This window comes from Amblyomma mixtum, chromosome 3 (assembly GCF_055824585.1).
Source record: "Amblyomma mixtum isolate Tamu chromosome 3, ASM5582458v1, whole genome shotgun sequence".
NCBI classification, from domain to species: Eukaryota; Metazoa; Arthropoda; class Arachnida; order Ixodida; family Ixodidae; genus Amblyomma; species Amblyomma mixtum.
In genome coordinates this window covers 327,877,789-327,885,380 of record NC_143014.1, presented here as the reverse complement: position 1 = coordinate 327,885,380, position 7,592 = coordinate 327,877,789, and the positions used below count along the sequence as shown (strand labels likewise).

The following is a 7,592-nucleotide window of genomic DNA, read 5'->3' as shown; positions in this document are numbered from 1 at the left end:
TCAGTACAGTAAATGAGAGCAGCTTTTAGTGTTTTACTTTATCAAGCAAGCATGAGCATCAAAATTCTTGGTCTTATCATTTCGTCTGGTGATTAGCTTCTTGTTTAGGTCACAAAAGCTTTAACAATTGACTACTTTTTTTTTTCAGCGGATTTCGGTGTGGGGGTCCCAAATGTGGGCAGAGCTTCACAGCACTTAGGTTGCATCCAACCATGGTGTTACAATTTAGCATGGAAAAGTTGGTCTCTTTAGTTGTAGCAGCCACATGATCACATATTGGTCATTGCCATAAGTTAATCTTGTTTAATTTTATTCATTTACTTAAACATTCTGCAGCTCCATGTGGAGCTATAGCAAAAGTGGGAGTGGAATGTAAATAGTAAGTCTTCAAAGTGCAATAGCTCTTAAGTTATTTCGGTGCGTTTACAAGCAAATATGTTCACTGTTATTGTAGATCCCCTAAATTTAGTCAATACTTTTTGGGAAAACGCACTTATGTTAACAGTAGAATATTTGCATATGTTTAATTCACCATTTTTAAGTCTGACTGTTGAATAATTTGTTTTATATCTGCATTTCTTATACCTTTCATTGCAGCACCAGTACTCTGGCTGCGTTAAGGATCCTGTGAAGTTACGTGTGCATGTTTCTGCATGGTGTTCTTGTATTGGATATGCAAAGTGTTATTCATGCAACTTAAGTTAGGCCCTTTGCAGATTATTAGTTAAAGAAAGAAATGGCAGGAATCCTTTATTTAACTGTTACTACTATTTCTTAGGTGGATTGCTTTGCTTGTAGAAAGAATGAAGAGATACTTAGGTTACTGCTTACATAAGATTAAAACCATTACAGTGAAATGTTTTAGCTTGGTCAAGTTACTTTTCTCTTCTTTGTTTTAGCCATGCTTGGAAAGTTGCTCGAGGAGGTGAAGGGGCTAAGAGCTCAGGTAGATGGCCTGGAAAAATCCATCCAAAGGATGGAGCAAGCCATCACACAAAATAAACAACCATGTGCAGAACCTGTCAGCAGTGCCATCCTTGAACTGCTTCCTCTGGCAACTCATCAGAGCCTGGAAGAACTGGAGTGGCAGCTTCATGGCCAAAAAAAAAAACAGGACAGACCTCGTAAGTTAAATTTTTGCTTTGCAAGTACACATGCATGAAATTTTATGTGGATGTCTTTTTTTTTCTAGATGGCCCATTTATCGCGAGTCGGTGGCACATCAGTGCAAGATTCGGTACGCAAAATTATGCGGAGATGCATGTGGGACACGTTGGCCCAGAACTTTTCTCTGACTGGGGAGAAAAGCAAAAAGGCCATTTATTGGGCTATACCTGCTCCAAGTCCTCACAGGTGCTATATTTATAGATCTCTCGTGTATAGCATGCATACGCACATTCGCATTTCAGCATGCCATGATTTTTAGCTGTCAGTTAACAATGCATAGGCTTGAAGCACTGAACGCATTTCCTCTGTAAGGAACATAAGCAGTATATATTTTTATACTGATAGCATGGGCTTTTCCTGGCATGCCATCACCCTGCTGGTTTTCTGCTTTGCCTATTTTAGCGAAGGGTGATGAGGCCGTTGTTCAGCACAAGCCATGAGGCTTTCTCTTATCTTACTTTAACCCTCTTCTCCAAGCCAACCAATGTAGCCTTGTCTTTGATGATTCATTCATTTTTTTTCATTTGTTTTTCAGAAACGCTGAAGAGTAATTTTGCACAGGCCACGGAATCACAAATACATCTTTCGATTGCCGAATGGCTCCGTTATGCACCATCAAGACAGAAGAAACGGTAAGAGACAGTTCAGTACTTCAATGATTGGCAGTTATAGATCAGTAATTTAGAGGCGTCAACACTAAATATTTCCTAATAAATATGTGGATTTTATTGCATGCATTACTGGAACTTAAATAACCTCTGGTTTTAAGTTGGGGGCAGACAAAATAGGAAGTGTTTCGTTAATTTGGAAGATATCTTAGTGCAAGTATATATGTTTATTTTACTTTTCCTCATCCTTGATCCATATTTTTGAGCAGTGTCAGCAACCTGCACTTAATGTTGCACTTTTTGTTGTTAGAGGTTTAGAGGTTTTGCTATTGGGTGTGTTCACCAAGATGCTTATAATAGAAAATTTTTGGTTCTTTACATATTTATTTATTTTTTTGCAGGGATGCAGCTTCGCCTTTGATGTCATGAATCAGACCATTATCATGAGCAGCTGGAGGCCACCAGGGGACAAGGGGACAAGAAGTTTCTAGATGTGCTGAATTTTTGAGGCAAATGTTGACAGTACTTTAAATTTGTAGTTTTCCAGCGCAACGGCACATGGCCAAAGAAGGGAGGAAGGAGACTTGGAAGAAAACAGCGCAGCAACAAGGACAAGAGAGAAGACGGTACAGGTGCTGACTAGCAACTGAAGGTTTATTGAAATGGAACACGTAAAATATACTCCTTTTACAACCTAGAGCACGCATGGTCTACAACCAACAACTCTGATAAGCTCTCAGCTTCAGTTTTGGTGGTCAGCTACAACAGTTCGCAGTCATGAACGAGGACGGATGGGGTCCGCAACACATGCGTAATCACCCCATCCGTCCTCGTTCATGACTGTTACCTGTTGTAGCTGACCACCATGACTGACGTTGACAGCTTATCAGTGTTGTTGGTGTAGCCATGTGTACTCTTGGTTGTAAAGGGAGTGTATTTTATGTGTTCCTTTTCAATAAACCTTCAGTTGCTAGTCAGCACCTGTACCGTCTTCTCTCTTGTCCCTGTTGCTGCACTGTTTTCTTCAAGTATGTACAAATTCGCTTATCTCGCCGTTTTACTAAAGTTGGGAAGAAAGATAAAACATGGCGCTCACTGACAACTGGTTATTTAATGATGCAGACACTACTTAAATGCCCTCAGTCCAGCGCAGGCGCACACCGTACAAGGAAAAAGGAACATATCACAACTTTATCACAAAAAAAAAAACCGTTAAAGAAACACTATTTCTATGTTATATAATGCAACTGTAGTATTGCTCACATATTGTGAACCAGCTTTTTTAATATAATGCGCCTCTGTCACTTCACATGTGGTTTGTGGTCTGCTTCTGCTAAGGATTTTCACACTTGAAAATCTGTGTGCAATCACTGCATTTCTCGACGAATTTGGAACCTGCCTTCATTCTTTAGATTTCTTGTGTGCAGATTGTATTTGCGGGCCTCTAGCATTTTGCCTCCATCGAAACGTGACCGCCTCAGCCAGGTTAGAACCCGCGTCTTACGGGCCAGCAGCCGAGCACAATAACCACTGAACCACCGTGGCGGCTCATGTGTTGTGTATGCCGTAGCGCTGGAAAACTATAAACATAAATTTAGGATGTTAACTAGCCCAGCAATTAACTGTACTGTTCATAATACCCCTGCTTGTTTCTGAATGGCCAACTAGGTTGCACTCCTACTTTGTATATTTTTTGCAAGTTTCTGCACGTAATGAATTTCTTATATTGTGAAATACAAAGTCTAGCTACTGCATATTTTCAAGGTATGCTATTCTTGTTGTGTAAATAGTTTACTGAAGTGTTTGATATTTGTAACATGCAAGTTCAGAGGTGTGTGTTTTCAAGCTATGATAATGCGCCTAGTAACTGTTAAAAACATTAGCTGTGGTTCTTGTTCCTGAGTAGCCAAAATAGGCTGCATGTGTGCTGTTTTGTAGATTTGTTGCAAGTTTCTTTGTAAAGTAATTAAATAATATAATCATATTTATAAAATAATTAAATAATATAAATCATATTAGTGAAATGTAAGCCCACATGGCGCATTTTTCAAGCTGTGCTAATGTGTTCATATAAATATTAAGTGTATTATATGTCTGCTTCCTTTTTCTAAATTATATTTGTGAAACTAGCTGTATGCCAAGCTAAAGTGCAGTTATACAGCAGTCTGAAGCTGGATGCTAGTCTAGTTGATTCAGTTCTTGACAAATAAAATAGCACTATCAAAAACAAATGATGGCTACTTGTGATGTGCACCCATATATATAAATCATTCTAATTGCCAGAATAACCACGTGCAGTGGTATCTTCAGGTTACGACAGCATGTAGCATCTATATGATCAAGAGCACTAGTAGAGAGCTGATGAATATTACATAAAGAACTTGTTTAGAGTAAGCGGTCTGAGAAGTATGGAAAAACAATGTGTTGTGCTGTGCAGCCTTGTAAGTATTTGTATTCTATAGCACAGCACCGCATTACTGTGTAGCAAGGAGTAATGGTCAGTTGCTCATTCTTGCGACCTTAAGCTGCCGTAACCGTTGTGGTATGAGGATACCATTGCAGACTGTTTAGCCTTTCACGAGATTATTTTATTGACCAGCAACCATTGATAGCTGAAAGATTTCAGTGATTTAGAATGCGGTCTGAAAGTTTCTGAAACGTTATGACAGCATTGCGGCAACATTGCAGTGACATTGTCGTGGGAACGTTGCATGTGTGCAGATAAAAAGTTGTATCAATATTAAGAACATGTTGTAGTAATGTTGCATTAATATTGTCTCCAGAAGTTGCTTTAACATTGACTGAAAGTTGATGTAACATTGGAGCAATATTGTCTCAACGTTGTCTAATGTATGTTGCGTTAACGTGGCGAAAAGAGGACGCTAGCCACGTTAAGGCAATGTTAGAAGCTAACGTTGTGGCCACACTGAGTCAACAAAGCGTGCTACTAGGGTTTGTGGAGGCTGTACAGGCACAATATGGTCATAGCGTCTACTACAGCCTGCCGCATGTTTCTTTAAGCCCCCACGCGTCTTCGAAGCTCTGTTTCTGACTTTGCTGAGAGTCGCCTTCAAGCCGCTGCCAAAGGGAGGCGTACTTTTTTTAGAGGTGGTATAGAAACGCTTTATCCATAGGGTTCAAAGGCACGCTGCGGCCAGATGGTCAAACACTCGACATGCCCAACCAGGTCGAGGCGTGCACTGGAAACGACCCTCGTTGACCAGTGTACTCAACGCTGCTCGAGCCTCAAAGCCCGGCCGACCTAGGACTCTCTGCGCCACCTCGTTCGCTACCCGGCCATGACAGCCACGCGAAATTCGGCCGAACTCCCGTTGTTGTCTCTCGACTCATTCTCGTGTCCACTGACAGGCACAGCGTAGCATTCACAAGCGTCAACACAGGCACATGCGCAAGCTTCCACAGGTCGCCAGCCATCACATAGCGATTACGGCCTAGTGTCATTGGCTACGTAAAATCGATTCAACCTGCAGGGCAGCCTGTCGGTAGCCTTGTGAAGGCCGTAACGGATTTTCAGCGCACATCTCCACTCCCAGACATCGGAACTATGAACTCTGGCCGAAGGTCTCATTTTCCACAGTTAATTCTTAATCCGCGGTGTTGGTTCCAGCCGAACAGACAACCACAGTCTTCTTGGAACTGAGCTGCGGGTTCAGACGAGTAATCACATTCTAGCAGTTTAGCAGAAACTGTAAATCATTTGGGGGGGGGTGGGGGGGTATTTTACAGACAGCACTTGATCGTCCGCGAAGGCTATATACCCGGTAGTAAGTGGTTGTCATTAATGCCAGCTGAGGCAGAAACCATTCTGCGACCTAAGCAGCTCTCGCTCGATGCTCGCCATATAGAATATATGAGTGGCGACGACAGACACCATTGGCGCAGACCTTTCTTCATTGTGATGGGGCCGATCGGGGATCGAAGTGCATGACGACCGTGTTTCCCTAACAGAGACATAGAATGTAGGCCAGGAGAAGCTCCGGAAGCGCCCAGTCCGACAGGGAAGTACAAACATGGATAAAAGCAAGGCATGGGGTACGCTGTCGTACCCTTGCTCGGCATCGAGTATCTCCGTACGGGCGAACAGACTGCCTTCGAACCGACGGTCTGAAGGAAATTCATGTGTACTGCTGGGAGAAGTCCGCCGCAAGCCATGGCCGCCGCCTCGCCTGAACTCATGCGCTTCAAACACATTTCAAGTACACAGAAAAAGAAAAAAAACAGTTGGATTATTATAGGTAAGTATTTAAGCTGTAACTGAATATTTTATTAGTTTATATCGATTTTATGCACTTTTGTTTATATTTTCTTAGTAATTACGTTAGTACGTAGCAGCAGCGATCTAGCCCCCTACGGCGCTGGTGCCACGCGCGTGGTACGATCCCTTACCTAACTTATTTATGATCCTTGCTTCGTTTGGGAAGCTAAAAACAAATGAAATTTCTATCCTTTAATTTGCTCCTAGAAGCAAGGTGTGTAGAAAGGGGCGTGTGTATTGCAGAATAGAGTAACATACTTTTTCCTTAGCTCTTCGAGTTCTGTGCATGAAAATAAAATGTGGTTTACAGTGATGCCACCTCTAAATTTCTCAGATAAGAGGTTTGGCTTAGTTTTTCAGTAAGTAGTTACGTGTGTGTGCCCAATTCGAAGACTGCACTAAATTACTTCACTGAAGCATTCTTGGTGTGTGCCTATCTTCCATTCTCCAATGATTGGTTTCGAAATTTCGACTACCTGGGGTGCTTTAACGTGCGCTGACACCGCACAGTACATGGGCCCCTAGAATTTCGCTTTCACCCAAAATTCGACCGTCGCAGCCAGGATCGAATCCGCATCTTTCAGGTCAGCAGCCGAGCGCCGTAACCACTCAGCCACCGCGGGGACCCGGATCAACAAGGATCTCGAGGCTCCCATTGAAGCAAAAAAGACCTCAGCCTTCTTCTCAAGAATGAGAAAGTGGCTGTGGTGTGGTTAAAAAAATCTGGTGCAATGAATGGACTATGATTTAAGAAATCTATAGTTTATTTAAAACTACTCTTTTTGGAAACTTAAAAACACGTGACAAGTCAAGAAGTGCGTGTTGTGTTGTGTTGGGTTTTATGGCACATAGGCAGCTAAGGCCATCATGCGCCAAGCTCAAGGTATAGAATGAGTTTTCTGTATAATTTTCAAAAATGTTAAAAATCATCGCTGGTGTAGATGGCCTAATAATACTGTACTACCTAGTAATAATGGAAGAAACGAAATTTAGACATGGCTAATGTTAAAAACATCAAGAAGGTCAGGTAGTCTCAGCGCCTATCCTTGCCTGGGCAAGGATCCCGAGGCTCCCAACCTGACAAATAAAAACCTCAGCCTTCTTCTCATGAATGAGAAAGTAGCTGAAGTGTATCACCTAATAAAGTGAACTAGCGGATCGAAATTTACAGTTTTTCAAGCACGCCTGCTTCTTTTAAAAAGCTAAAAAGAGAAGGTATGTTAACAATGGCATTATCATCTAAAAGCAGTGCTGGGTGAAAAGGAATGCATTCACTATAAAATTCAGTGAAGTATTTTTTTCTTAGTTTTTCCAGTTTCGCACAAGAGAATAAAATGTGGTTAACGGTAAGTTCATCTCCGCATTCTTCGCAAACAGGTTTGTTTTGTTTTGTTAGCAGGAAGTTATGTGTAAGGTGAGTGTGGCCTATTCGGAGACGGCAGAGAATCCCTTCCTTGAAGCGTTCCTGGTGGTCACACGACCTCCATTCCCCTAAAACCGGCTTTACTAAGTGTAGTTTATTATTGACTTCACTGTTCCAA

General features: G+C 41.9%; 1 pseudogene; it reads left to right on the top strand.

The window, feature by feature from the left end:
- Positions 1-901: 901 nt before the first annotated feature.
- On the top strand, positions 902-2,248 carry LOC149355883 (uncharacterized; annotated as a pseudogene).
- The last annotated feature ends 5,344 nt before the right edge of the window (positions 2,249-7,592 follow it).